Source organism: Temnothorax longispinosus, chromosome 6 (assembly GCF_030848805.1).
Source record: "Temnothorax longispinosus isolate EJ_2023e chromosome 6, Tlon_JGU_v1, whole genome shotgun sequence".
Taxonomy (NCBI): domain Eukaryota; kingdom Metazoa; phylum Arthropoda; class Insecta; order Hymenoptera; family Formicidae; genus Temnothorax; species Temnothorax longispinosus.
In genome coordinates, this window is record NC_092363.1 from 5,657,788 (window position 1) to 5,681,329 (window position 23,542).

Consider the following 23,542-nt stretch of genomic DNA (forward strand, 5'->3'; position numbering starts at 1 on the left):
TTACGGCAATAGTTTGCCTTTTTCTAGTTTGCATCATTTTAACAATTTTAATGATGGAAAAGTATTGAATCAAAACTTTAATAAAACAGTCATATAAGCTACATGCAAAATAAATTCTATATCTATAGATATCTTATGCCACGTACATGTATAATTGTTTATATGTGTATATATATACGTACGTTAATTGATTGTACATAAGTATACATATAACTCTTTCAGATTTATTTTATTCGTGGTTTTCCCATAGATCGAATAACTTCTATCTTTATCAACGAGTAAACTGAAAATGTATTGAAAGCCATGTACATACAGCTGTACAATATATCAAATAATCAATGCAAACGTATCCGAAAAAATAATAGAATACCTGCGCTGCATATTGAACTTATTTCAACAGTTTATTGATTCGTTGACGAGAGTAATCGAGCACGCTGTCTGCTCTCGATATGCGACAATAACGATAGGATGCATATAAATAATGGTAACATTGTACATACGAGAGAATATTGTCTCTCGTACAAAACGGACGGTAAAAAAGGTTTATCAATTTGTTGGTTTCAATCGCATATTAAAACATCATACTTAAGATTACTTTGTTAGTTAATATTTAAGAGATTATTTATGTCGCTAATTTATCAATATGTCTAGCTATGTTTTTAAATTGTACGTAAAAGTATTGTTGCGTTTCAAATAGTGTGCTGTCATAGTATTATAAATATTTTATTGAATATTTATGTATCTATTCTTTTCAAGTATTGAACATATCCTATACGTAATCTGTACATGCGTTGCTCAGAATCTGTTAAGCCACTATAATGGCCGTTCCGAGTTCTAATTCCGAACTGCATCTATACGGGTAGGAGGAGGTGAGAGGAGGAGGAAGTCAATCAACTGCTAATTAGTAGCTGGTGGACGGGCATAACCTTATCGGCCGCCGAAATGCTCGCGATGCGCACGGTCCTTCATCCGGGATGCAGATAGAAGCCACGTGGCGCACGTGCCAACAATTAATAATCGATTCAAACAGGAAGTTCCGTCGATTGGGCACGTCCGACCGTGACAGCTTCCTTCGCTCTTTATCGGATAATCTACGCGAACTACTTTGCGAAACTTCTCGCTCCCGGTGATCTTTATGTAAATTGAATCCATGATAAGTTTATATATTAAGGCCATCCGCTTTATCGTGATTGATTTTCGTAACATTTCTGTAATATAATACAGATATGTCATAAAAATGATAATATATCGAGAAAAAACTCTACTTTTTACTTTTTATATAGTACAAGTTCTCGATAATTATTGATCAGCGTATCGGAGTTTTATGCAGCTATATTGTGCAGTGTCAAAAGTCACAAATTTTGTAAAGCGTTTTATTGTATCTCTTTATAAATTATATCTTGAAAGGTAATATATGATTGCTTTATAAATATTATATCTTCAAATATTACTGTGCAGATATCAAAATGAATCAAATAGAGGATCTTATATGCTTAGATGATATAATTTATGCGTCAAAATTCACGTTGAATAATACAAAGCAATAATTTTCAAGAATTCGAGGTTTTGAAAAATCTTATCTTGCAGAGTCCGCGTCCGTCAAAAACGCTCACGATTTTTACGCGAGTAACAGCGATGGGAGGCGTGCTTTGACGTTTACGTTTCGGAATGCGTTCCTGCAGGGTAACGATGATTTACGTTTCGTTGGGAAGACGGATCTCCCGTCCGTAGAAAATGAGCGCCCGACAGAAATGTCCCGTAATAAACGTCCCGCGTTAAACGCGGCGACGGTCACTTATACCGTCAGCATGAATTATCCGCGGATCACGTTACAGGGCGTAAGTCAGCTACCAAGTCGGCGTGCGTCCATTACCACGCTGCCATTAAAGCGTTGTTTACGAGCGACGATCAAGTTCTGTTAACATCCGCCATAATTGATCGTACGTAAAAACTGCGAGGGAATACAACGGTCTTTCTCGCGGGTGCTTTCCATCCAAATAGTTTACTGGCCGGCTAAGATGTCAAACACCCGCGCTGAGAGGCTCTCGCGGGATTGATTTTCAGACGAAAGACAAAATTTCCGAGACCGATCGCCGAGATAATTTTCAGCGACCCTTGCAATCTCTGCTGATCGTCGAATCGAGCCGTGTCTCGATAAAAATCGTGATCTCGCTCGTCATGTCGCGGGGTTTATTAACGGAATTGGAAAGCCCTCGGAAATTACGGCATCGTTAGAGGCGTGCTCCCGCGGCCTCCAATCTGGCGGTAAATGACGACATAGTCCAGCATACTGATCAAGGTCAAAGATCTTGAGAGACGAGAGGTTGCAACGGGGACAAAATAATAATGGGCGGATATCCGCCGACTGAAATACCTGCAGCGTGGAAAGACGCTGATGAGACATAATCGGGGGTTATGGAATTTAATGAATCCTTTCGTGAGAGTGCACAACGTTCTCCGTAAATCCAGACTAAATCCGTAACAATAGTCACATTGTTCAAATCGATGCAATAAACCGATATTGGAGCTATGACTGGATACAATCTCCACTTGAGAGCGCATGCATCAGCGATTTGTCGTATTTCTTTCCTCAATGGCAACAAAAACGTCGTTGATATGCTGCTGCTTATTGTTCGACGGGAATATTTAAAACTTGTCAAACAATTTTGAACTAAATAATAATTAACTAACTAAGAATTACGTTATAGTAATATCACGTTATATAACAATATGTAGCCTTTATCATTAAACTTTAAACGAGTTTATAAAATAAATTAAGAGAAAGAATGTCCAACCGCGCGCGCGTGGCACGTTTATGAAATTAAAATTCAATACGCCGCTCAAGTCGTTCTCAACAGGTTTTTAACGATCCTTTCGAGAAGCGAGAAGCGGATGTGGAACGTAATGTCTCTTGGTTCGCACCCGAGCATGACGCGACGCGACGCCTCTGATTTATCGCTTTGGCACCTCGGGCATCTACGTCTCGGGCGATTATGGTAATTACGGTTGTTACCAGGTAATTCGATGATCGAAAGACCCGAAGCCAAACGTGCTGCTATCTGATGCACGACTCCGCGGAAAGTCTCTCTTTCGCGTATCGAGCGTTCACGAGCGAGCTCGTGCGATAGCTCGTTCGCTCGCTCGCTCGCTCACCCGCTCGGAGAAGCGGAGAGCCAGAGATGCGAGCGGACGCGAAAAAACGAGTATAGCGATTCTGTGCGCACTGGTGCGCCAGAGAGAGAGAGAGAGAAAAGGAGAGAGATTTATCGCCCGGTTCTTAAGATATGGAAGGCGGAGGAACTTATTTATGGAGTGTATATGAGAACGGAATCAATATCGGGGAAATATAACCGGCGCGTGAGATAGCTAGTATATGTAGCGCTTCAAATTTTTCATCAGTGGCCCGGGAAAACGTCGAACAGCCGATAAAGCACCGCAGCTGTTGTGATTAGAATGATGTACGCAACGATGTCGACCAGTTATTCGTATAGCTCAATAGACACGTCTGATGGCGCAGATCTTTAGAAAAATGACGTTGAAGTCGGTAGAATATGATAAAATTTAATATGTATTTCAGATTTAAATGGAATGTGTCATATGTCACTACTCACAGATCCCCTTCTTGCGATACAGCTACAGCGGTTGAGATAAAAACTTTTATACTAGATTTTTAAATAAGTCGACTAGAACTGTATTAATAACATTGCTTCAATCCATCCCTCTACAGCAAATGTATAACAGAATAATAGAAAATATATCCATCTTTAATAAAAATTTCATCCTTCAAAAAGTCAGCATTGTTAGTGTATTGAGAAAAGAAGATTATTGAGACAAAAAGAATTATTAAGAGCAACTTGCATTTATATCCGTTCTCGATAAAAACTTCAAAAAATACACTTCAAAAAATAATCACCATTGCTGCAAAAAGGATAAAAGTGACTCTCGTTCGTATTATGAGACTCTGTATGAAATTTAAATAAAGTTTGTAGAAGGCTGGTTTTTAAAATTTCACGTATCTTGATCACATACAAAATAAAGCCTGAGTTATTCATTAAATTTCATTATACAAATGCATGTGTTTAAAGTGTAAAAATGTAGAAATGAGCGCGCACACATCAGGTCATACGTATACATAATTTATCTTAAAAATTATAATAATAAAAGAAATAGAAGATTTTGATTTAGCATCTGTATTTTGGGGGATGTATAGTATAGATGTATCTTTTTCGTTTCCTTTCACTCGCAACCCTATTTCATTAGCAATTCAGGACCCCTACTGTAATGACGTAACGGCAATATCCCTCCCGGAGTTGTACGCTAATTTTTTGCCTTGAATATCCGTTCACTCTCTTTCAAATCTACGTACAGGCAAGTTTGTCGCTTTGACCTTTCATAGATTCTTACAACCTTCTTTGAGCTCTTCAGCGCGAAAGAGGGAAAGAGTGAACTTCAGGGACGGAACTTTTGGAAGTCGAACTGGTCGAGTACACTGCCGGCTTCCAGCGAATTCTCGACGGCTTTGTCGGAAATCCTAGATATTGGAAAAGGACGGGACGTATCGTGAGAGGATTCGATCCGCCATCCTCGAGCGATCTAACAGTTGCAAATTCTATCTTGTGTCATTCCTGAACACAAAATTCTTCAGAGGATGGTCTCAATTGATTTTTCTTTTCATAGCATTTGACTATTAAGTTATGTCGCATCGAACGTTCATGAAGACCTATCAATACATATACTACAATCGTTTATAATTAATCAGATTTCATGTATATATATGTATTATTTATTATACATCATCTATAATATCTATATCATTTAATACTAATATATGCAGTAGTAATGTCTTTTTTATCTAATTTAATAATTTGAACACTGAATATTAATAATTTGATTTTAATGATCTCTCCGATATAGTTCTCTCAATAAAACAAAAATATCTTTATGAGAAAATATTCACATGAAATTTCTTAATTTTTAACGCTATGTACATAATTTAATTGACGTCATAATTAAATAACTGATAATAAAATTAATCGATACTTTAACAATAATTCGTGCAACATCACTATTACAATGACGTGACAAGCAGCGGATAATTTTCATCGCTTCGATCACGAAAAACATTTATTGTATGCGACAGGGACAAAGAAAGCGAGAGAATGTTAGGCAACTAACTCTATTCGATTGAAAGGTTGGACAGCCACACAATGAAACGGTCGGTTATCGAGATGGCTCACCATAAACTAGAACGCGTGTTACCCCGAGTACGAGCCAAAACTCGGCGGTAAAATAACCGTACGAAGGCTCGCGTATACGTCCCTCTCTTTTTAGCTTTTCGCCGCAACATTATCCGTCTGCCTTCCCCGCTCCGTTTGGTTGCTCCCTTTGGATGCTACGCGATCGACCAGTGACCAATATCGGTCGGTTAGGATGTAATAAACCCTCGGGCGTCACAGATCATCCCTCCTGCCGCCCGTTATTGAGGTAATATTATGTGACACGGTGTACTCCGGCATATGCGTCCCGTAAAATAGCACGCAAACGCGAGATGTGCGAGTCTGTATACGAAAACGAGCAACGTAATTCACCAGGACCAAAGAGTAGAAGCCGACGTCATGGCCAAACTGCATAACGTTTCACGTTCAGCGGTTGATTTAATCGCGTGAGTCCGCAGCAAAGCAAATTCCCGTTACCACTGGCACGACACGGCCATTGAGACCGATGTAAAGTCCCTTTAGCTTATCCATACAACATTGACATCTTCTATTGAAACTACTAAACCCTACGCTGAGAAAGATATCATATCTCTCATTGCATTATAATCCACTTAACTTTTCACATAAGAGAACGTATGTTATTTTGATTTATGATAATCATAATTTATTAAAAACGAGTTGTTTAAAGTACTTAAAATAATTATTTTTTATTTTTTATTAATAACAAAAGTATTTTGCAAGCGTATGTATATATTTAAATAAATTATGACACATTATCTAAATATATAATAATACTAAATGCAGTAAAAATTATAATGAAAAAAAATTATCCTCTAGATAGGTTACATATCAAATACATGTGATACCAAAATGGATAGTAATAGTTTTTACAAATTTGAAACAATAAGGCGAAAATTGAATCATGTGTATTATCATATTGTAGAATTGATGCAGTATAATAATATTGCATTGATTAAATTGATTTTGACTTATCGTTAGACATGGAATTATTACATATTATCAATTATTTTTAGCAGATCTTACCTTGAAATTTTTGCATAGTTCTCAATCCTCCTTGCTCGAAATCATTGTTTAAGTTAAGGGACGTCATAAATTAATTATATGAAGAAATATAATTTGTCAAAAGTCAGAATATTATATAATATATGATGTATAATTGGAATAAAGTCTCTTCTTATAAAATATTTAAGCAAGTTGATTCAAACGGAGAACACCAACACTGCCACTTTCTTCATGAAACTAAACGAACGAACGTCATTGCCATTTTAAGAGCACGCATACGTCACAGGTCATTTCCCTTCGAACGACTCACGTTTGACGTGTGTATGTCTGTCCAATTCTCAGCAACTTTTGTACAGTTTCGCAAAACTTTTACACTTTAACAGAACTTTAAGTTCCACGTCGCGCAATTCTTCAAGGCCACAGCTCGAATCATGTGCCAACAGTTGTCCAACAGAGTAACCAAGTTTTATCTTGGTTGCAGTCGCCGTTTACAGCGATTATTTTACAGCGACTATTTGTTGACTAGAACTTGCCAACGAGTTAACTGAAACTCCAACAATTTAAAAATATAGTCTGGCACATTTGAAGTCGCAGAACATGCGAAGTCTCGAAGTAACAGGAAATTTACAAGAGCAATTAAATTTAATTGGCATTTTTGGAGATGACATGAGTGCTGCGTGTTTGCTGTACCTATATCTGTTGCCTGCGGCGGACAACTTTGTCGGGATTTTATCAGATGTATTTCTTCAAGTTGACCTCACTACGACTAAATGCGTACAGTTCAGGTTTGACGCCGCGATAGGTTATTCTGGTTTGCTTATGCGAAACCTGTGAGCCAAAGTGCTCCGATGGCACCCTCCGAAGTGCTTTGCGATGAAGACGGGGAAGTGGAAAAGATCTCACGTGTTCGCCTGTCAATATGGCGCTCGAACGGTGCACTTTACGCATACGCTGTTTACTCAATATCAGATTACCTTAAGAGATGCAGCTCTGCGAGACGCTTCTTTCCGTCTTTGCGCAAATCACTTAAGTATGTGCTATGTGCGATACGCAGGATTGTCGGGTATTAATAACTCCGATATTCGTGGTATACCTTTCACACTCATCGGACTGACTGTACGTTGACGAAAACGACGTTTGTAGAATTTCTTTTCTTAAAATAACTTGTCAAGATTACCGCGGCGCACGTGTGTACTTAGCAAGTCTGTCACATACAACGGTAGCAAAGTTACAACTAATAAAATTTTCTACGGTGTGTTAATCATTGCTTTTACGTTACGAATCGTATATTCTCCGAGAAAAGCGATCGCGAATTGTTGTAAAAGTGAAAGGACAATAACCGAAAAATTGCGTAAGAATCGGCGACGTTCCGTTGGTAGGAAAACTCGCCAAGGTCGAGTGCGAATCGCGGAGTCCTCTGGACTCGACTGACGGCACGAGCGGGTCATGGCAGAGCCGTTGGGTGCAAAAGGGGTGTCGGGAAAGGGGGGAGCGCAATGCCACCCCAAGATAGAAGGAGAGAAAGAGGGTGGCTGCGAGAACGAGAGCATGAGCGAGAGTTGAGGGAGGGTGTTGGACGCGCCGCCGCCGCCGCCTTGACGCTGTTTCCGTGGATATCTACTTTCTACAGCGCGAGAAAGTCGCGGGGAAACGAAGGTGGTATGCAAAGAAGTCACCGCGGCAAAGGACAATCGGTACAGACGGAAGATGATAGGATGCCAACTCTATCCTTTATTCGAAGTTCCCAAGGAAGTAAGTGGAAATCGTGGGTTGCCATTCGCCAAACACGGACGTTTTGCGCCGTGTAGTATCTCGATATTCGAAATTTTCCCTCTTTGTCGAGATATACTTGCGCTTTTTCATCTTACAGTAAATCGCGTATTCCTCTACATAAAACTTTGATCCGTCAGTGGAATATTGTCACTTAAATTTGCCCGATAAATGCATGACATTTATCGTTAAATGGATAACCGCGAGGAGATATTAAAGATGTAATACGCAAAAAAATGCGCGTTGTTTGACGATGACCACATACGACAATGGAAACTAGTTGAGCTAAAAATACGAGTTATATTATATTATAAAGATTAAACGGCCACGTCCATCTTCAAATTCCTGCAACTAAAGATAAGAATTTATGTTACATAACTAAGTGCATATCGCGACGAAGAACGATGGGTGGCGGAACGAAATGGAGGCGGACAAGATAATTATTTTTATCGGCATCGAAAGAAGAATTGCAGTTTCGCCGGAGAATCGAGCCCTACAGGGTTCGGAGGAAAGGGAAAGGTACGGCTCCGGCAATTCTCCATCCACTTGGTGCGTGTCCCTTTCCTCATCCTTCGCGCTGGCATCCCTTCTCCCTCCATTAGCAAGCGCCGCGACGAAAAGGGAGAAATTAAAGCGAAAATAAAGCGGAAGGCAAATAAAAATAAAAGTCCTTTCCGCACTGTTGGGTCAGGTTGGACTGGTACCGACGTAGCGGCACAGCGGCAGCTGCATGCACGCGGGACTCTGGAATAGTTTCATTTACCTACCCGTAATTTCATAGCCTTTCCAACCTCTCCTGTCTCCTCCCGCCCTCCAAATGCGTCCCCGTGTGGTACCGACGAGGAAACTGCGATCCTACCGCTCGTGCTCTTCGCCCCTATCTCTCGCTCCGGTCCGTCAAATATCTTTGTTTTATTGTACCTCTCCCGGAAGTGAAATTCGCATCCAGGGAAAGCGCCGACTGCCGCAGTTCCTCATAATTCGATTCTGTGAGGCACCAGTCGCCGGTGAACGCGAATTTTCGCGATTTCGCGTTCGAAATTTAGCTAAACAACCCACGCATTACGACGGATACGAAATAACGATATTTAACATAGCGCACAGAAAGCAACGTGACTTTGTTTATATTAGTATAATAAGAGATCAGAGAGAAGAGTTTGTATATATAGCAGCTAGAATAATTATCATAAAATATCGATAACTTTCAATTTAATGAATCGTATTTATGCACTTGTAAATTAAGTCATTTATATGTATTAATAAATCGCAAAAAAGTATCTTAAATATATTTCATTATTACGCAAATAAAACATTTTATACTAATAAAGTGGTAAACGTGTTAAATCTTGATGAAATTTATCCTGTCGCGCGCATTTCTGACACGTGCAATTCTCATTTATGTATGCATAATTGAATAGCTTCCATCAAGATTCTTTCTACACATACACATAACACACACACACACACACACACACACACACACGCGCGAATATGACAGATTGAAACAAACAAAATGAACAGTCACACACACACACACGGTCTCTCGATTAATAACGGACTGCGGTATTGTACCAATTCAGCTGCGAGAGAAAGCGGAGAAGGAGTTCGAGACTCGAGAAAACATTTTGATTTGCTTTGCTGAACGCGTGCGCGCAACTGTGCAGAGAGAAACATAAATAAAGGCTGTGCGGTAACAGCACGAGAGTGCGCGGTGTGCACACATCGCGGCATCGGCTCGAATGCATCCAAGAGTCATATTTCTCGGAAGCCCTTATAGGTAGGTAGGCTGGCCCGCCTTGCCTTCGGAGTCGCGGGGCAAGCCAGGCGAAGTGGCATGCTCCTGACAGCTGAAAAATAAATATTTGCACGTATTTCAACGATTAGTATGTTATAAGCGACGCGGGACAACTGCCAATATGCTGCTCTGACGATTACTCAAAGCTGTCCACCTTCCCCTTCGGTTTCTCTACTTATTGTTTCGTGTTTCATTTTTTGCAATAATCTTTCCAATGACATCTTCGATGTTGTGTGGTAGTGGAAAACTTATTAGTTTTTAAAAAGAGAGACACAAAACCTCTTTTCATATTTAATTAATTTAATATATCTCGTGTTTTTAGCTTAACATAGCTCCTTTTATAGTTAAATTTGAACGCGAATAATAAAAAATGTTTTATTGTACGAAAGATCGTAATCATCATTTTTAATGTAATATATAAATAAAGTTAAAATTGATTAAACAGGAGTAAGTGGTTAATTTTTTTTTTCGCTAATGGATCAATTTGAGATTTAAATAATTTTGATAATGATATTATTATAAATCATTAAAGATATAACATTATGAAAAGGAATTTTGCATCTCTGTTATGCAGTTCTAATCACGTCTGATGGTAAATGGCAGCGGGACACAATGCGAATGTTCCTTGTTCTGCTATAGATACTCTAGATAGTGCTCTCGTCCGGCGCAAATCGTCACGAACGCGGACCGCGTTGGTGTACAGGACCGAATTGAATCTCCACGAAATCCCGGTAGGCGTTCCGCGTCGTCGTTGCAGCAGCGTTGCTCTAGTTGACGTTTCAGATTTCCAGCATTAGCATGCACCGCGCATCGCGCTTCGTCGATGCGTGTCACGTCGTCAGCCCGGCGTCGCATTCCTGTGGAAGCGCCCTTAAAGGGCGGCACGTTATGCCGTTTAACCAGTCCCTCTGTAGATCCCTTCCGAAACGATCTCCGACCCGCCTTGCTTCGGAAAGGTCACTGATCGCCATTGCGAACTAACGGTCCACGTCACAGAGGACTGCTGTACTTTGACTCAGCTAAAAGGGCGGCCAATACGTTCGGCCAGTGAAAAATTATGTCAAAGTCGATGGCAAATATTTTTTTGTTCTGGTGAGACATTTTCTATATATTTTTAGGCAAAACTTTTTCTTCTTCTTTTTTTAAATGGTTTAGCAGGATAAATTCGCTCGCGATTTATCCTGCTGAACGTGAATCACGTGTATCTAAGGAAATAGAATCAAATGGCGGATAGTTTTTCCGTATCAAACGTATCGAGTCGTGCGCAGCAAATCCTTAACTGAGGAACTTTCTAACCGAGTATTCTAAAAGTCACTCTTTTAGTTCTGCCGCTTCGAAGCGGCAGCTCGTACGTCTTGCTTACTCCTTCTTCCCATGAACGACTTCTCGTACGGCAAACTTATTCCGCGTAGATCATCAGGACGGGAAGAAATGACATTATCTACGAGAGGCATAAGATCGGGAACGATGTTGGAAGGTAGAGAAACCTGGGGGATGGTCGCCAAAGATTTAAATCTATTGGAATTGATATCCCACTTCTGGGGAGATTATAGACGGCACTCTATACGTAGTTACGTTGTAAATGTAAAGTATGAGCGAGACGTGGAACGGGGTATAAAGCCAAAAGTTAATAGCATAGGTGAGCATCATCGTCTGGCGTTTCTTCAGGTTGGCATGGCTGTTCATCCGTTATAGGAGCGCGGCACGGAGGGTGCTAATGTGCCGCCGTGAAAGACTAACGGCCACGCCATTTTACACGAAGAAATACGATGAAAGACGACGTATTATGAGATAAACATTATAAACCGCCTTGGCGCCGCGCTTATACTTTCTACGAGGACGTATTGCACACGTCTTAATGTTTTCAAGTTTCTTGCCATCAATGGCTGATCCAAAAATTCGAAGGGATGATCAATTTGTCTGGATTACGTATCAATCATAGTGTACGAGATGTATTATATTCTTTATTAAAGGTGTCTCATATTTATCGAGATGGAATTTTTAATACGCGCACAACGATCTATTTGTAACCAGGAGTTATTGCGCTTAACTGTCGGGAGAATAAAAGAACTGCGGATCCGCGCGGCTAAACAGGGATATACGAAGCATCGGTAGCGCGAAAGCACTATATATAGAAACGTCTTGTGCAGTTTCACGGCAGTTGGAAAGCAGTCTATAAGCAGCGCGCGTTGTACATCGCCATGAAATAACCTCCCGCATTATTTATTTACGTATCTTCCTTTCTTCCCGAGTTGACCGTGTGGTCAACCATTGTCCAGGCGCAGACATACGTATATATCGGCGAACGTAACCATCCGCCAATTTTTCTCATAACCAGCCGTCATACACGGTCGTTTTATTGGCGTCTGCGTAGGAAATAGCATGTGGAGATCGAGAGAATTAAAAGAAAAGAAAGAAAAATTGTTGGAAAATTTTTCTGTTAAGGTGAAATAACTTTCCTAAATTAAATCGCGGATCCGGACATCTAAAAATCTGACACGGTAAAAATAACGCACGTTATATTTACGACAGTTGTATATATGAAGAGATTTAGTCTGCCTGAATGCACATTTGCGAAACTCTAGAAGAAAGCTCGTTGGGGAACCGCGTTACGCGTTATTTAATTTTTTTCTGCACGTACTTACCCGCTGCGAATTATCTGTGACAGATCGCAATAACTCGGCTCGAATGTTTAATTACACCGCTAATATAAACGCCCAACAAGTTAATAATACTCGCAGGAAGGGAAGTGACAGTCTCATTGGTAATATGTCATGTACAACGCGCGTCATTAATATCACTGACGTGATTATCCCACGTCGCTGCGTTATATTTAGAAACAAGTTTTTTCTGTTGCAATGAGTACGCATAATGAGCTACCCGCAACGGTGGGTAATTGAAACTAAATGGAAATTATTTAAATAGCAACATAAATTCTATATAAATTTTTCAATACGTTTGAAAAAGTAACGTTGATTCAAGTTAGGTAAATTAAATTTTGTTTTACAGAAAGATAAAGAATGTTAATGAAAAACGCGTCTCGCAGTAAAGATAAAATGTATAATATATTTAAATATAATAATGGGCAAATATATAGAAGTGGGCAAGTAGAAAATATTTCGCTCAAGTAACTCTGCACCTGCAGGATCATGTTCGACTCGCAATAAAAGAGTAAATGCACCGCGGAAGTTTCTACATCTGGCCACGCAACGTCGCGATAAATTGCATTAGAGGAATTTACGGAGCATCAGGAAGACCTAAATCAAGAGAACTAGAGACTACTGGAATTTTCCTTGGGGCATTATTTGATTCTTTTATTCGGCTATTATAATAAAACTGTTCTTTTTCTTGTATTTATATTAACGGTTATATATATATATATATATATGTATGAAACAAAATACACATATGTGTACATACAGGATGTACGGTGAGTGCATTTAACGTACACGATATATATGTAATCCTAAAATTCTGAGGTAAAATTTTACTAAAAATTATTTTTTAAATTCGTTGTCTATTTCGAGTCGTATAACGCGCAAATCTCTGAGCACGGTAGGCACATCCGCAATCGTCGAGGAATGCTATAAGTAATGCGATAAAGAAGCATCATTGTGTTAGGCGTGAGGGGCCCTTGGAAAATTTGTAAACGAAGTAGCGCCCGATAATCTCTCGACGGCGGTAGTGGTGGCATGGCGGCGGCAGCGACGGTTTTCGCGTGCACGAGGACGTTCTTCCGTCTCTCGGCGTGAGACTAACGACGTTCTCGCCTTCTTATCTGCTCGGTCACGTAGAGGCAGAGGAGAACGTTCTCCTTCGCTCGTTTAACCGGCGCGGGCGTACGTCCGACGTCGCGCGGGCGGTACTCTAGGACGACGCAAAATGCGAGGACGTCGGGGGATAAGGATCTCTGGCATTCCCGGTTAATTTAGCTCGCTAGGAAGTGCCGTAAATAGGAAACGTCGCGGCGGCGACTTATTCTCCTTCCTCGAGTTCCTGGCTCGTAGACAGGACCGTGTCGCCTCCGCGGAAGCCTGCCTCGGAAAAGGCTGACCTGGCCAAAGTGGACATTGACGTACGGAGTGGTGTATCATTCGAAGTGAACAGTGGGACCGCATTGCGCAAGCGTATGGAATATTCATGTACTGCAGTTACAACCCCTGTATCTTTCATTTCTTCTGCATTTCGAAGGCTAATTCATCCGCGCAGCGTTAATGATCATTATTATCTCTCGGCCTGTCTTTGACAATGTTATTCAGCTTATTGACGAACGCTCGCAACGTGAGAGTTTGCGAAGATATGCGCGCAAGTGAAAATAGTCGAAAACGCAAAAATATATAAAACATATAAAAGAAAGAGAGAGAGTTATGTTGAGAGATGCGTAACATAGAGAATTAAACACAGGCCATGTGCATATGTGACACAATAGCTTTTTGAAATATCCTGAAATATAAGATAATGTACAATATGTGTCTTTCGATGTGTCGATATTCCTTAGTAAAATGTAACACGCTCTTTGCACTCTCCTCTATCATTTTGCCGGCGAACAAAGTTGCCGTTCGCAATGGTACACGTATAATGCGCGGTAATTGGTTCCCATTTATTAACTGCACTCCCATCACGCTCGTAACTTCTGCCTTCGACTATACTGAGCCTAAAGCATTGTCGAAGTATCCGGGGCTGCTCGTACACCGAGGAGATACTGTACACAAATCACAACAAAGCCGGTGCATTAGCGCGACATCATCCTGAACCTTGTATAACATGTCCAGTACTCGGAGTGACGTAAACTACCATGGTAAAGCCGCTGGGCCTGTACGACCACGAGAGCGTATCGATCGTGGGAGCGAAATTTACAAACGCCGTTCAATTCCCTTATAATGGCGCGGGCGAAGATAACCAGAGCGCGATTCGATCTGCGCGGGGATACCTGCAAAAAGCTGCGACGCGAGGCTTGTGGCTGGTGATTTAATCGTCATACCGCGTAACGAATCACAGTTGTCATCATCAATGCGGAAATGGCGAAGCGTATCGTCATTCTCGGTTATATCAACAGAGCGAAATTCTACCATCCCAGTCCATTGGGAGGGAATACAAACACCGCAGTGTAGGAAACTTCGATTTTCATTTACATACCGGCTAGGAGACGGCGGAGTGCATACTACGAGTGTGTATTATACATGCTTTCGCATTAGCATACGCCCGACATTTGCCGTGATACAATTAACCGGGGCGACGTAAGGCAGGTGTGATCTCTTAAATTTTTTCGAATATCCGAATACTCGCCGAAGTCCGTTGTTCTAAAGCGTTTCAAGATACGCTATTTGCGTAACTTGAAGCGAGATACGTCGAGCGCACCGTGCAGCGTTACGCAGAATATTTTCGGAATTTAATATCGTAAAAGTTTTGTGCCACACATAAGTGTACGTATTGAACGCGTTCACGTCGCTCGTATGCTTCGAACGTCGAGAAAAACCGTTAATATCGTCGAAAAGCGATATTAATGAAAGGCTGCTTGTGAACGACATCGTTTCGTACTCGGCTCTTCGTTTTTTTTCCTCCCCGGTCGCAGGACGCTAACTAAAGCTTTCAGATCGAGCTGAAAACTTTAGACATCCGATCGAACTCCGCGCATGAAGATGAATGGGCCGCGAATTGCGGACTAAGTAGGATGTCACGCGGCAGCCCTCCTGCCATTTTCCACTCCCGCCTGGCCTGCACACTACACTGCAAATCTATCTTTCTCTCCTGCGATTCTTCTCTCTCTCTCTCTCTCTCTCTCTCTCTCTCTTCTCATCCTCCTTCTTCTCCTCCGTTTGTATCTCACGTACCCTCGCGTGCTCTCTCTCTCCACCACCCTTTACGGTCGCCGTCGACGCCGTCCGTACAACTCTCGTTCCCTCTCAGTCGCTCGCTTATATCAGTGCTCTCGCTTCAGCCGATGGTGTAACAAACGCAAGCGCACGGCCGCATCCATCATGCGAGCCACTTTGTCACAGCGGGATCAACAGCGCTTAAATTGTATTCGCGATTCGAGAACAGCCCATAAATTCTCATCGCAGCGACGGGGCTTCCTTCTTAACACGCGCCCGAGCGCCGTGATTCGACGGGTTTTCTCCTTTCATCCCATCTTTCTCGCGTCGCTGTATCCATCCCATGATTTTACAGGTTATTTTCGAAACGCTATCGTTGCACGCTATACGATTTATCATTCATTAAAGCAGTCAAGCAAATAAAATTTATGTCACGCACAATTCGCGATGTCGTAATATAAAAAAAAGAATTTCTTAAGATTTTTTTAAATATATGACTTATATTATTATTTTTTGTCATGTATCTTATATACTTAAGCCATTATTTTAGCCTATTGTTTTATAAAATACAACAGTTCTCTAAATTTAATAATTTCTACGTCTAATATTACACTATGTAGATACATATTTTTCTTCACGAGAGAAAAAGTAGCCATAAAATTATTTGAAATTTGTATGGATAATTATGGAATACTTAATGATTTAATTATGGAATAATGTAACTTAGAGGAAATGAGATCGAACAGAAAATTTTCATTGCTTATCGCTACAGTGCATCGTACATAACACGCGAGCAGAGAATTCGACGGCGCGCTAATACAACGCAGTACGGGCAATTTCTCTTGAAACATTTCTAATGGCACCGAGTCAGTCGGATAGTTAGCGCTCAAATACCTGTCGTTAACTAGAGCAATCTAGCCCGAAGCGTACGGCGAACGTATTCATGAGGGAGCCGAATATATCATGTTCGCGCATCCCCCTCTCGACTACGTGTGAATGTTCGGCGAACAATAGTTAACGATGACATTTTCAAATCGTGTGCGGAGTACGGCGACCAGTTACATGAGTGCTTGTACAAGGGGAATGTACATAGTAATCTATTTGATTTGATCAACGGCTTGTGTGCTTAATACTCGACAAAAAGTTATTTTAACCCTGGGATATATGACTTGTACCGCGTATACGGCGGCATAACATGGATCAATTTTATCCGTTCGCAAAATTAATTACTCGGTGCTTATATGCGATGAATCACTCTTACTCATTATCTCTCGCTCACGTCCATTATAAAATTTAAATAATAAAAAGAATGAAAGAAAAAAAATTGAAATGAGAAACTAACTTGAATATTTAAAATTTTAATTTTATCATGAGTGGATGAAAAGTATCTAATATAATAAAAGAACAAATATTATTTTTTTTAGAAAACAAGTTGTTTCACTACTAAATTTAATGTAACAATGTTGTATGTAATAATGTTGTAGTATAGGTATTTAAATTTATACGCGTGCAAAACGTTCGAGATAAGATTTAAAACGATGCCATTGAAACGATATATGATTATCGATTTAAGTCAACGTAATTACATGAACTTCTGTACAAGGAAGTTTAATTGGAAACCAATGAGCATCCCAAACTAATGCAATTAAGATCGTAATTAGAACGATTAATTGTATTAATTTTGTTCCTATTACCAGAGCATTTCCGTTGCAGCCCGACGAAAGAACTTCCGTCGACGATGCCCGCGAAACAGGTTACCAGCAGGTTTTGGCGTGTACGTGTGGAAATACAGATATTACGAAGATACGACGACCGAGCTTGAACCACGTGCGACTGCGGTTCGGTACTTATGCAATTACTGGAATAGCCTTTGCAAATTGAATCTCAACCGCGGGCCGAGGATATCGCGGGAAAAAAAGTTAACGTCCACACTATTACTACCCCGGGGTGGCCCGAAAGGGGTGGGCGAGGCACACGGTGACCACCCGTATTCCCAGGACTCCTAACTGTTTCCGGATATTGGATATTACTGCTATCCGCAGACACGAGGATAGACGAATTAGGTACGTACGTATCGTCGAATATGATAGGCTGTGACGTATAGTGCATGGATTTTCATTTCGTTTGCAGCTCGCGTTTCATTTGCGAAATTCTAGGAAACGTATAATTGATATTTTACTTTAGGCAGATAAAATGAATTTTCTCTGTAAGCTTCCAGGAAAAGTAGATTATTGTACAAAAAGTACGATTGTCTAGGAGAGAATTTTATCTTTTCATTTTTCAATAAAAAAGAAACGTAGCTGATATATCGCTATATATATATATATATATAATATATGTATATATAAATTATTATATTATTATAATATTATAATATTATATTGTTGTTTGTATCATATTCTCAGTTTTTTTCTGGCTTATCCAATTCCTGGACTAATAGCATTTAGTATTGCAATCTGCATTTTAATTATGAAAGAGAGGAAGCTTGTAATTAATTATTTTGTAAGTTATCGTCATACAGCAAGGCAATCTATGCTGCGCTATCTTTTCGGTTTCCACTTGCAAATTACAATTCGCAATTCTGGAACTGTTGCGGCTTCAGCACGAAATCCCGTCTGTCCCGTCCGCGAATCAAATGCGAACCATACCGGTGCGATAACGCATTATTCTAAACACGGGATGAGCATCCTATTTGTATTATTAATGAGAACAACAGAGAGGCGTGTAACGCGCAGCATCGCAATATCGCATTCCTGCTGTTTTCGCGCAACGTTTCGCGGAAATGCGCTGTTACGCGCGAAACAGGCCCGATCTCGCACGAATCGCACGATTTCCAGACGGCAATACGAGATAGAGAGCCATTAATTACGAAAAGAGCATTAGAGTTCGACGCGCGAAATGCGAACTTTCCGTTCCTCGGTAGATCCGCAAGCGGTCGTCTCGCGAGCGCGGAAGTAAGTAGGGCGCGAACTCGTAACGGCATTAATATCGAATCATTCGTTCGCGTTCAAGTTAGCTGAATTGCACCGAGCACCTCCCACGCGGAAGAACGGAAAGCTCGGTTCAACTAAAAGCTCCACGGAGTAAATCCGAACCAGTAATTCCGGAAGGAGTTTTGTGCTTAATCGGGGATTTGTTTCGAAGATTCTTCACGTTACCCTTTATCCAATGCGCCGTTTCATCGACAATAATGACATAATAACTATAATTCTATTTAATATTAATATAGAAACTTTCTTTATACTCTTAGCACACTGTTAAAATACATATGTAAGAGCAATTCTCTCAAATTACGAGATTTATTCGGTTACAAATCGCTATTATTCGGGGGGTTATACATATTTGATATTACTTATATAGGTACATTCATGATAATTGTAGGTAACAGTTACGTCAAATTTATCCTATATTTAAAAATGAATCAAATAACCTAGTTTTAATAAATCGAGCAGTCCAAGTTTTATTAAAAAAGATTTAAGAAAGGATCTATCTCTGCAACTCGAGGTCCAAGAATATTAGATAAAAATGAATATAATTGTTACAATATTAAGAGTTAAAAATTTTCGGGAAATATGCGAGCAGAACCGAGATGAAAATGAATGAAATTGTCGCAAGAAACGCTAAAAAAAATGGCATATCTCTTTCGTTCTTTCTTTCGTAGAATTTTTAGATTTTATATTTTACCGGCGACCAACGATTCTGAAAAACTCGCTCGCTAAAATCTTCTCCGATCTCTTCGCCTACGAATACGAATGTCGAATGTTAACGCGCTTAATGTTAGCTTATCTCCTGCATTTCTCTATCCGTGGATGATTGTGTGTGCGCAAGCACGAAAGTCAACGACGGTATATACGTGTACCCCATCGCGGAGCCGTCTCTTTTCTGTTCTCGTAATTACTTAATACATTATTAATAGACGGCTGACTTTACATAAGCTCCAGGGGAAAGTCGGAAAATTTCAAGACGGGAAGTTAAGCAGATTGCCAAGACTGGACATTTGCATACTGGCACCGTACCCTCTGTGCCGTACTGACAAAATCCCGCCTTCGTTTCACCGCACGTAGTTGTAGTAACACTTTCGTATAAGTAAAGTGCTTTGTTAAATGAATCTCTCTTCTTTTAAAAAAATTTTTGATAATAAAATAACGATATAACGTGAAAGACAATGTAACAGAGGGTAAAAATATCAAAAAAGCAATTAAAAAAATTACATGATAAGTAATTAATTCACAAATTTTGTATAACATTAATTTTTCACACGCGATACGTTTTCTCATAGATTCATTTTTGTATTTTTTTCTTAAATGAATTCTGTGTCTTCTCGCAACGAAACATCTATTTTTCGTTTGTAAAACCAGAACATAATAAAAATGTCGTTTTATGATACACGCACGACTAAATAAATTTAAACAGACGTATTTCTTCGAGATAGCGACAGGATGGCTTTAGAACACGGATTTACACCCTTCAACTATTAGTCGAGGAATCGTTCGCAAAATACGACACCATCAACGCGCAACGGTGGGTAGAGATACCCAATCCTTGAAAGGAGGACAGTGGAGCTGCAGTGTAACTTTAGTGGTAAATTGGAGGTAATTTGCGAGAGAGGCGGTCACCCGGGCAGTTAGCGAGCCAACAACCGCCGCCAGGACAACAGACTTGCTCGTCCAGTGTAGTGCTGTTACCTGAACGTTGGCTTTACGAAGAAGAAGCCGCACAAATATTCTACTTTTCTATCTACATTCGAAATTTTTTTTTTTCCGTTATTAATTTAACTTGACAAAGAAAGAAGTGCTGCAGTAACGTTACTATAAGACGAGAGTTACGACAATTAAATAGTGGCTATTATTTCATCATTTTTTGAAAGAAAAACTTGAGAAAATTAATCTCACAATCGTGAAGATTAAATACATCAATATTCTCAAAATCTCAGAAACGTATGAAATTACCGCTGTACTGAATTCCTCTATTGTATTTGCTATCGTAAAGAGCAATATGAATATAGTATATTCAAAGCGAATATAAAGTTTGCGAGAATAATCCCGCGTCCAAGCTAAATATTAGCGGTATCGCACAACACATATTAAACTTTTATAAAAATTTACAAAGCATCATAATGTAAATGTATTCGTCATTGCTTTCTGTGAAGAAGGAATACAAAAGGCTCGATAATGAAAAGAAGAAAGAAACGCGATGCAATTTAAATTTCACAACATTATTTTTATTCATCCCGTTACAGTTGGCCGGTTAATCACCTCTTTCTCCAGGAACTGCAATCAATACCGCCGTTTGTACGATTAGAGAATAAGTAAAGCAAAATGCGGCACTCTCTTTTTCTCCTTCTCCCTCTCTCTCTCTTTCTCTCATATTGGCGCTCGAAACACGTACATTGGAACGATAAAGCGCTCAATATAGAGTACAATGAAAAGCAGAGCGCTCTTACAAGAGGATGAAAAGAGCTTATGTTTCACCATCGCGTACCGTTTGTAAATCATCGTCACCGTTTTCAGACCGCGGAAATTTTACTTCGTTCGATCCCATCCGCTCGCTTCTATTTTTACACACACACGGTGACCAGGCAGTGCGGCGCAGCGCGCAAAAAGGCAACGTTTCCGCGAATGAAGCGTTTCGCTCCCTCACTTCCGCGGAATATGTGCGACCGCGGCCTCGGCAGCAACTTTTTCTTTTTCTTTCAATCTCACAGATATTTTCTATGCCGACGCGTATTTGCATTTTAACGAAGGGGCCGTGAAAGAAAGTTATAAATAAGAAACACTTGGGCACGAACACTAGATTAAAAGCGAGGTCAATGGAGGCGGCGAATGGGCAAGCGACGAAGTTATATTCACGACGAAGATGGTAAACGTAGATGGTTCTTTTTTTTTTTTAAATTTGTTGAAGATCGCAGGTGCGTGCATAATATAAATAGCGACCTAAATAATAAAAAACTTTAATTTCTTAATGTTTATTCCGTAGTATAGGACCGTTGCTTATCCCAAAATGCTGCGCGGTTTGAATCAAGATCGGCTGTAATTTAACAATTTTGACAATCTGCATTATGATGATCTTCGCTTTATGTTTATTTGTTATAATCTATCACTATTATATTCGCGTGAAAGATTTGAAAGAAGCAAGACGTATCGCCGTGTAGTTTAAACCTGCTTTAGAAACGAGGGTCTGGCGAAATGATCGTGCATAGTTGGAACGATGTACAAGACTTCCCAATTATCTCGAGGAACGTAGTGAAAAATCACGTCAGCGTCGAAGACGCTGGAGCTCAAGCAAGCCAGGGCCGTAATACGAGCTTAGTTGAAAAGCTGAATCGCACTCTTGGGGCAACGCCTCGCTCGTTGGCTCGGAACCCTTCTGACTTACGAGCAGATTAAGAAACTCCCCGGGTCTCGATAACCAGCCTCCAAAGTGCCTCGGGTCACTGCTCGGCCGTGAAACGATATCCCAACGGAGCCCCTCGGAATTCGGCAAGATATTATTTTCCGACTTTCTCCGTTCGTGTTAATTACAGGGCAGCTTTATGTTATTAACCCAGGAACCTCGTGAATTCAACACTGTTAAGTTTTACGATTCTGGCGAATCGACGATGTTGGAGCGCCAGCGCATTACGTATAATGATCATAAATATATATCTTTACTTCGAAATCTGAGATATCCGCGGTTGAGAGAATCGAGAAAGTTGGGATGAAAAAATATAACTTCTAATTAAATTAATTATAGTATATTAAGAAAACCGACTTTCTTTTTAAATCAACAGATCCGATATATTACCGAAATAGGTTTATAAATAATAATGTGTGGTATTAATAATATATGTTTTAATTTATAGTCTTATATGAAATTCTATGCTCTTAGAATAAATATATATGTATATATAATTTATATACGTATATATGTATATAGTTTATGCATGTATGTAACAGCAGTATCTCGAATAAATCTTATTAGACTCCTATACCGCTGCTACCTTCATGAAATTCTTACATAACGGATGAAATCTCACTGGAAGGTATATGCTAAGTCTCGAGAAAACACTCAGTCGCACCGGTTGAGGAATTTTTCGCGGTATGATGACGTTATAGAGTTTGTCCCATTTTTGCGCGGGGATGATTAAGATTTTAATTGTGCAGTACGTGGTAATTACAGAGCAAACTTCCTCTCCACGGGCTTTCTCGCACTTGTCCCGCTTCTAGAGAGAACCTACGATGAAATTCTCTCTTACTCTCTCTCTCTCTCTCTCTCTTTCTCAGTCACGCATCTTTTCCGTCCTTCCTTCTTTCTCTTATTCTCGGTGCTCCTTTCACACGAATTGTCGAGATGGTAGAAGTTTACACGGCCAGCTCGGAGCTCCACGATTGGATGAGTTTTCAGGGTAGCGCAGGCAGTTTTGCCTGCTGGAACAGGAGAGAAAGATCTTTTTCTTGGATGGAGCTGGAATAATATTTGTAGATTACGAACCGCGGAACTTATTCGCCGCTTGACAGAATGAGAGAGAGAAAAGAAGAGGGACATCGAACCAAGTCGAATGGAGTAAGTGAAGTGAAGGACGACGGAACAAGAAGAGTATCTAGATATACCGTGCACTCGATAGATCAACATTGGCAAATTTCTCACCTCGCTTTACTCATGCGTAAAGGATCACAGAATGATTACATCATGCCTGAATATACTTATAAAATATCTCGGAAATTGTATGAGATATACGTAATATGATTTTTGTAACGTCGATACAGAGAGGAAATCAATGTTCATAAAATAAGCGATTGATTTCATCTCTTTTACAACTTTCTGTATGGTTAAAATATTTTAATATTTAATAATATGATATAATAATGTACTATGATATGAATATATATCATCAGTAATGCAAATGATTACTTTTTTATTTTCTAGGTAAACAAATGCAAGCGATT

The 23,542-nt window shown here is 40.0% G+C and overlaps 1 protein-coding gene and 1 long non-coding RNA gene across 8 annotated transcripts in view; one reads left to right on the forward strand and one right to left on the reverse strand.

Moving 5' to 3' along the window:
• Positions 1–23,542, reverse strand: part of Ten-m (teneurin transmembrane protein Ten-m) — a 520,735-nt gene that overhangs the window by 445,454 nt on the left and 51,739 nt on the right. The gene's annotated exons all lie outside the window — the stretch shown is intronic.
• Positions 13,569–20,467, forward strand: LOC139814781 (uncharacterized). The gene is made up of 3 exons (XR_011732599.1): positions 13,569–14,971; positions 17,331–17,680; positions 20,046–20,467. It is a non-coding gene; the product is annotated as an uncharacterized lncRNA (long non-coding RNA).